Source organism: Bison bison, unplaced genomic scaffold (genome assembly GCF_000754665.1).
Source record: "Bison bison bison isolate TAMUID 2011002044 unplaced genomic scaffold, Bison_UMD1.0 scf7180017864338, whole genome shotgun sequence".
Lineage (NCBI taxonomy): Eukaryota > Metazoa > Chordata > Mammalia > Artiodactyla > Bovidae > Bison > Bison bison.
In genome coordinates, this window is record NW_011494910.1 from 1,194,413 (window position 1) to 1,202,773 (window position 8,361).

General features: G+C 49.8%; 1 protein-coding gene across 4 annotated transcripts in view; it reads left to right on the forward strand.

The window, feature by feature from the left end:
• The first annotated feature begins 6,421 nt into the window (after positions 1-6,421).
• ATP2B4 (ATPase, Ca++ transporting, plasma membrane 4) overlaps positions 6,422-8,361 on the forward strand; it is a 98,214-nt gene continuing 96,274 nt past the window's right edge. For 2 of the 4 annotated variants that reach the window (XM_010854126.1, XM_010854128.1), the window contains exon 1: positions 6,424-7,019. The gene's annotated coding sequence lies outside the window, so the exon portion shown is untranslated. Of the gene's footprint in view, positions 7,020-8,361 lie in introns of all 4 variants that reach the window. The other 2 variants (XM_010854130.1, XM_010854129.1) reach the window with 2 other exon arrangements.

Genomic DNA, 8,361 nt, shown 5'->3' on the forward strand with positions numbered 1-8,361 from the left:
TTGATGTCTTTGCCTAGCACACTGACTCCCAGTTGCTAGCAGGCATTCTTGTCCCCCAGTTTTGGGGACCAACCTCAGCCAAACTGCTTTCCTAAACTCTGTCTTCCAGTTTCCTTTCCATCAGCAGCCTTGTCTTGGGTTATGTATAAGGACACAAAAGGGCATGGGGGCAGATGTTGCTTGGATAAATGCCTCTGTCTACCCTGCCTTCAGCCATCACCAGAATTGCTCTGCAGGGGAACGAGAAGAGAGACCTTGGATAGAATTTTGAAGTGCAGCAGGAGTCCCACTAACTCTAAAAAGCCTTCCCCAAAGGCTCCAGCCCATCATCAGCTTTCCTTTCACTAGATCTTCGTTGGATTTTTCATCTGGATCCAAGCTTTAGACTTAATCACACACTTTGTTTTGTGATCTGTTTTATGTGTCTCTACAACTAGATAAGAGGCTTCCAGAGAACAGGGACTATGTTATATACAACCACACTACATAAAATTGCCTAGCGCTGCCCTGGGTATGGATTATCCCTGCCTCCCACCTAGGTTTCCAAGCTATCTACACGCTGCTGCCACGGCCAGCTTGCTAAACATAGACTTGAAGAGGCCACTCAGGGCTCTGGAGAGTCCATACCAAGCCTACCTCCCAGCCTCCACTCTCTGCTCTTCCTGCCTCTGGACTTTTGCTCACTGCTCCAGCCCGCCCCTCTCCCCCCACCTCCCCCAGTCCAAAACAGGCTAAAGCTTACTCTTCAAGATTTTTCAGAAATCTCCAAATACCATCTATTTTCTAGAGCGTTCTAATGTTTTTGTCAAAAGTTATCACTCCCTGGAATTTCCAGAGAAGTATTTTCATACTTCAAATTTCACCATATACTATCTAGCACATAGTAAGCACGAAATAAACGTTTAAAAGAATAATAACTGTTTAAAAGAATAACTATAACACCTTCTATTGTGGTTATTTATGCTGTGAACATCTTTTTTCCGCCACTAAATGATAAGCTTTATTATCTCTGTATGCCTCATCTAGGCCCAGTGGATGTTAAAACAGTAGCCATTCAATAAATGTATACTGAATTGAATAGTAGGTATGCAGTAATGAATAAATGAATGAATAAAATTCACTGAAATGAATGTATCTTCATTGGAAAAGACCCTGATGCTGGGAGGGATTGGGGCAGGAGGAGAAGGGGACAACAGAGGATGAGATGGCTGGATGGAATCACTGACTCGATGGACACGAGTTTGGATAAACTCCAGGAGGTGGTGATGGACAGGGAGGCCTGGCGCGCTGCGATTCAGGGGGTTGCAAACAGTCGGACATGACTGAGCGACTGAACTGAACTGAAATGGTATGTATCGACTTAGAAGATCTCTGTATTACTATAGTACTTAGTACAAGTGATCAAAAAACCCAATTTAGTCTAGATTATGCATTGATAATGAGTCACGTAACTAACTCATTTGTAGGAAAAGCAAGGGTATAGTAGGATATGAGGTCGAGTGGATTCAAATGCTTCCAGAGCTCGCTCCTCAGCTTTCTTCTCTGCCTCTCTCTGCGTGTAAGCTTTACTCTCTCATTTACTCTCTGCGTGTAAGCTTTACTCTTACGATGGCAGGCTTCTTTCATGTGGCAGGGAACACAGTACCTCAAACTTCCAGAGCTTCATTCCTCTGAATGTCCTTGCTGGACGGAATCAAGCCTCATTTTCACTTTGGCCTTTTAGTCAAAAATCTCAGAAAGGGATATAATTGGCTCACTTTGGGTCAGGTAGGGATGGGCCTCTAATAAAAGGAGTTCCCATATTAACAGTGAGGAGAAAGACCGTCTTAAAGAAGAACTAGTTCTGGGTGTCGGGGGGAAGTTTGGTGTTCTAGACAGATAAAACAGTAGATACTCAGAGTAAGGAGAGGTAGAGTCTGCATTCAAGAAAGCTGGGGAGAACTGCCATAGGTGATTTGGGGAACTCAAGGCGGGGAGCTCAAGAGGCCAGAGGAACGTGTTTTGTTAAACACCTAAGGGAGAGACAAGGCTGACTGCATTTTCTTCAAGTAAGAGTCAGCGTGGGGACAGGGTCGACAGTGATGGAAGCCCACTGGCTTGGCCTGCTCTGGGGAGGCCATGACACCTGCTGAGGAGAGCCAGGCTACAGCTCAAGGATCGGAGAACATGTGAAGGCAGGGGCACAGCAGGGAGAAGAAGGAAAAGAGTCTAGTCAGAGGCTAGTCAACCAGCCATCCACAACAGCCCGGCCAGGAATTTTCAGTGCGAGAGACGACACCCTCCCCTCTTCGTGGTGGGAGAAGGGGCACGCCTCTGCTCTCCCACGCTGGGCAGTTATTTTTATGGTAGATTTATTTTTGTCTGTTCTAGACCTCAAGCCCGCTGCTAGAAGAAAGAAGGCATGGAGGCTTCTGGGCGTCCAGCAAACACTGGCTTCAGGACTGGTTCAGTTACAGAGATGAAGCCTCGGCCACTCCACACTCCCTCCTGGTTTCAAGGGGCTGGAGTTGGGCTGTGCTGGGGGGCTCTCCCCTCATCCCACAAGCCCCACAAGGGACGGGGACACTGGGAAGATCTACCTGACACGGCCTAGGGACCCCAGCCAGCCATTGGGACCTCTTTTGACAGAACCCACCCCGCCTCCCTGCACAGCCTGCCTCCTTCGAACCCAGGGAGTCTGAGGAGACTCTCTAGCCTTTCACATACTAACCAGGCATCATTTCCCAGCCCCTACATGCCAGGCGGCCAAAGTAGATCCTTCCTTAAATGGGACCACACATCTCGTCTAAATTGTTACTCCTCCAAGGCAAACTTACAAAACAGTCAGGCAAGGCCTCCACACACAGCCACTGCAGACAAGCTTAAAATACACTTTAATCCATATAAAGCACATTTCAGAGACTGGCTTTCTCATGAATGATAAAGATGCAACTGACACTCACTGGGGACTAAAATGTCAAGTTGCTGCAATCTGGCAGGGAGCCTGACAGCCATTAAATACGAAGTTCTGTTTCGCTGATTATGTTCCTTGCATTTCCCTGTCTTCCTCAACAATTGATCTGGGCTCCTGAAGCTGACAGTTTAGTAGGACCTTAGAAACGCTAACATCTCTATCCCTACCACCAGATCTTCCACCGAAACGCTCTGGAGAGTGGAGTGGGATGGACCAGAGGAGTTGGAAGAGAGGTGGGGACTGAGTGAGCGCACACCTCACCTTCGGGTTCCTCTAATGCCAAGTGGAGGGGAGACTTCCACTCCCTAGGAAGAAAGGGCTGCTTGAGAAACAATCCATGATGGCTTCCAGAGAGTGCGACCCTAAACGTCCCTCCACACCTCTGGAATCCTCCATCTACTGGACTGGGAAAGACAGGCACAAGGGTAGGCAAGGGATTTATTTTGGATTCAGTTCCCAAGATAGATGGGAGCAGGCAATCTAGCACCACATTAGGAAACTCTGAGTTCTGAGCCCAGCCAACCACTCTACACAGTTTCTTTACTTTTGTCTGTTTAACCTTCCCTGGCTCAGAAATAGGACATAAATGAGTTACTGAGAAATATTAGAAGAGAAAAGTAGAGGAAAGAAAGGACCCAAATGGTAGGACACTGGCAAGGGTGCGTATAGGCAGAGGAAAACCAGACCACGAGGCTCTAACTCACAGCTCTGCTCTTCCACGTGGTTTTTCATGCTTGGGCCTGGAGGGTGGATGGCAAAGGAGGACAGGCGTGGTGTGTGTGAGGAGCTGGGTTAAGATGGGAAGATCAAAGAGGTCTCTTCCCAAACCCTGAAGTTGTGGCCACTCACCTTCTCTACATCATAGTTTACGGCTCTACCCTGTGAGGTGTGTTTTAATCAGCCTTCCATTAGTACATGAGTGTGTGCGTCTGCCTGTGCTCACATGCCTGTTAAGGGAGGTGTGGGAATGTGTCAGTCAGTGTAGATGTGCACCAGTTGATGGTGCCTGTTTGCACTTGAAAGCCAGAAGGTTTTAGGCAAAATCTAGGGGTGGCACTGTTACACAATGCTGGTGAGTGTGTGGCTGCTGGGTGTGATTAGCAGTCTATAGTCTGTGTGTAAGTGTGCGTGAATATCTGCGTGCAAGTTAAAATGGAAATGTGCGCTGGAACTTGATGCAAGTGCAGGGAAGCCCATGGGCTTTGGAGCCAGTCTGACTCAGCCTCACATCCTCACTCTGTTATTAACCAGATGTGTAACCTTGGACGAGTCACTGATCCTCAATTTCCTCAACTTAAATGAAGATAATAAGTACCTCTCAAGTTTGCCACGAGATTACCTCACACCGGTTAGAATGGCCATCATTGAAAAATCTACAAACAATAAATGCTGGAGAGGGTGTGGAGAAAAGGGAACCCTCTTGCACTACTGGGGAGAAGGAAATGGCAACCCACTCCAGTGTTCTTGCCTGGGGAATCCCACGGACAGAGGAGCCTGGTGGGCTACAGTCCATGGGGTCACAAAGAGTCGGACACAGCTGAAGTGACTTAGCTAGCTTGCACTATTGGTGAGAATGTAAACTGATAGAGCCACTATGGAGAACAGTGTGGAGATTCCTTAAAAAATCTAGGAATAAAACCACCATATGACCCAACAATCCCACTACTGGGCATATACCCTGAGAAAACCGTAATTCAAAAAGGCACATGTAGCCCAATGTTCATCGCAGCATTATTTCAATAGCTAGGAAATGGCAACCCACTCCAGGACTCTTGCCTGGAGAATCCCATGGACGGAGGAGCCTGGTGGGCTGCAGTCCATGGGGTTGCTGGGAGTAGGATACGACTGAGCGACTTCACTTTCACTTTCATGCATTGGAGAAGGAAATGGCAACCCACTCCAGTGTTCTTGCCTGGAGAATCCCAGGGACGGTGGAGCCTGGTGGGCTGCCGTCTATGGGGTCGCACAGAGTCAGACACAACTGAAGCGACTTAGCAGCAGCAGCAGCAGCAGCAGCAGGACATGGAAACAACCTAGATGTCCATCAACACATGAATGGATCAAGAATCCGTGGTATATACACACAGTGGAATATTACTCAGCCATAAAAAGGAATGCATTTGAGTCAGTTCTAATGAGGTGGATGAACCTAGAGTCTATTATAGAGTGAAGTAAGTCAGAAAGAGAAAAAACAAGCATCATATATTGACGTAGGTATAGAATCCAGAAAGATGGTACTGACCAACTGATTTGCAGGGCAGCGGTGGAGACACAGGCACAGGGAACAGACTCGTGGACAGGAAGGGCGGGGGAAGGTGAGGGCGGGACGGTGGAGAGAGGGGCGTGGAAACACACACACCACCACATGGAAAAGAGCCAGTGGGGATTTGTTGTATGATTCAGGGAGCTCACATCGGTGCTCTGTGACAGCCTGGGGGACGGGTGGGAGGATAGGGTGGGAAGTGGGAGGAAGGTTCAAGAGGGAGGGGACCTATGTACACTGATGACCTATGTACACGTATGGCAGAAACCAACACAATATTGTAAAGCAATTGTTCTTCAACTAAAAATAAATAAATTTTTAAAAAAGATTGTCATGAACATTAGAAATGATGTATACAAAGCTTTTGGTGCCATAGCCCACACATAGTAGGATTCAAATTAGGCAGCTAGTATCACGCACTGGGGATGTGCCCCTGGTGGTTACTGAGGCGGTTAACTATTCTGAGGTGGTTAACCAGGCAGCGGGTTTGTGAGATCTGGGTGAGGATTGTGCACTAAGGTGTGTGTACAAGCAAAGCCATGTCTAGGTGTATTCAACCAAAGCAATTCCTTCTCCTCCAGTAGGCTCCCTACTCAGGGGAAGGAGGGTGCAGGGGCTGGACCATGTTCGCAGACACCTAGACCTCTGGGTTAGCCGAAGAATTGATGCTTTTCAACTGTGGTGTTGGAGAATACTCTTGAGAGTCCCTTGGACTGCAAGGAGATCCAACCAGTCCATTCTGAAGGAGATCAGTCCTGGGTGTTCTTTGGAAGGAATGATGCTAAAGCTGAAACTCCAGTACTTTGGCCACCTCATGTGAAGAGTTGACTCATTGGAAAAGACTCTGATGCTGGGAGGGATTGGGGGCAGGAGAAGGGGACGACAGAGGATGAGATGGCTGGATGGCATCACTGACTCAATGGACATGAGTTTGAGTGAACTCAGGGAGTTGGTGATGGACGGGGAGGCCTAGCGTGCTGCGATTCATGGGGTCGCAAAGAGTCGGATACGACTGAGCGACTGAACTGAACTGAACTGAGACATCTGGGTCCGGTGTCTAAGGCAGTAAGAGGTTGAGAGGAGGTGCAGGAAGCCAACGACCTGCAGAAGCTTCCTTTTTCCCCTCCGCCCAGCAACCGTTGAACACCGCCACCCACACCCACTCTTCGCTCCACCCCCACCCTGCGCTGCTTTCGACAAGGGAGAGCAGGGCGGAAAGGAAACCCCACCGGAAAGAGGATTCCTCCCCTCCTTTCCCCAAGCCGCCTTAAGACAAACCAGGAAGCCACCGCAGCTTGCAACCGGGCCACCTTAACAGCAAGGAATGGCCTGGCTCCCCGCCAAGCCCCACCCGGCCCGGCCTCGCTCCGCCCCTTCTCCTCCAGCTCGGGCCGGGCTGGTGAGCCAGAGTCTGGCCCGAGTTGGCTGGAGCTGTTGCCATGACAAGCATTTTCTTAAGAAAGCTCTGCTGTTGAAACCGTCTAAATCCGGGCGTTGAAAGGGGGCGCGAAGTTCCCGGGGAACCGTCCCTCCGGGAAAAGCAAGACCAGGGACACCCGCCCAGCTCCCCGGCGCCCCTTTCATTCCAGGAACCTGAGAGGTCCTTCCCTTGGGAGGGCCGGCGGAGACCCAGCCCACTCCGTGGTCTCCGCGGGGAAGGCAGAAGAAACCAGCTCACAACTCCGGCGTGGTTGCCACACTAGGGAGACCGGTGGGTAGACACCCCCCACGGTACCCCTGTCCATGGAAGGCTGGAGGGGGAGTCCCGCGTGCAGAAGCCTGGATCTTTGCTAAGAAAGAGAGGTAGGCTTGCAGAGAATGAATTGAATCGTGATTTGCAAACTTAGTTTTTCTTTCCTCTCAATGACTTCTTTAACTCCCTGAATTTCTTCTTCTAGCATATTTCTTGCGACTGGGTTTAGGGTGTGTGTATGTGTGTATATGTGCACAGATTTGTCAAATACTGTATTTCCTTCCTAGATTCAGTTCTTAGAAACCATATAATCAAACAAGTGATTTCTCCTTTTTTCCCCCCTAGTTGTCATTCTTAGGCTGTGGGGGTAGGGAAGTGGAGGGTCTGTATTTTTTATACCCAAATTGAGCTTTTGGCAAAAGCATTTGTTTTCCCCCATTCGTTCCTGCCCTCCCTGCCCCCTCCTCCCCCTTGGCTTGGGAATGAGACACAGAATGGAAAACTGTTGCAGAAATATTTTCCGTGTCTGTTCCCTTTCTTGAAAGCCCTAAAGAGAGATGGAAAAAAAAAAAAAAAAAAAGAACTGAGTATGAAATCTTCAACAGGAAGGAGGGGCAGCTCTGGGGGCTGAGAAAGGGCTCACTGGGGGGTGAGTGGCGGTTAGAGCTAGGAGAAGTTGGGGGTGGGGAAGGGGAATGCATACATTTTCTTTGGCTTTGTAGAGAAACCTCAGCAGTTTCTCTCTACCGCTTACAAAACATCCTCAGACTTTCACGTCTATAATTAGTCGTGGAAAAAGCTGGGAGTTCCCTCATACCGTTGTTGTTTGAGTGTATGCAGAGCATCAAGAACCAACTGTATGAGTGTCTCTGAGGGCACCGCCCCGTATATAGCTGTTCCCAAAGAGGAGAAAGGCGAAGGGGTGAAGTTGGAAAGTTTGCAGTTTCACGGGGCTGGCGAATGTTTGGTGGTTAGGGTGGGCCACAGGCAACATTAGGAGGGTCCCAGCATCCTGGGCCACTGTGCTGTCTTGATGAAGAGCTAGAAATTCATGCTGGGATTGTCCCTCCTTTTGGTTCACAAACACACTCGCTCAAATACTTGGCTCGCCCCTGGGGTGGAGGAGGCAAGCTGGCATCCTCTGCAGGCGAGTCCAGCCTCACATACGCCTCCGTCATCTCTCTGAAGGATCCACCGCTCTCTTGCCGGGTGTGGAGGGTGCGGGAGTGGCTGGCCACATCCTGGGAGAGAGTGGGCACTCTGCTGGCCAGGATCACCGCCCTCCCGGGCATACCTGCCAGACTCACAGTAACTTGAAGTTAGTGTTCGCCAGCCTGGTAGGGGGGATCTCAGCTGACGCAGTAGGCCCCGCGGCGGTGAGGGCGCCAAAGGGACCGGAAAACCCCACCGCACCCACCTCGCCTGGGTGGAGTGCCTGGCCGGGAGGGACGG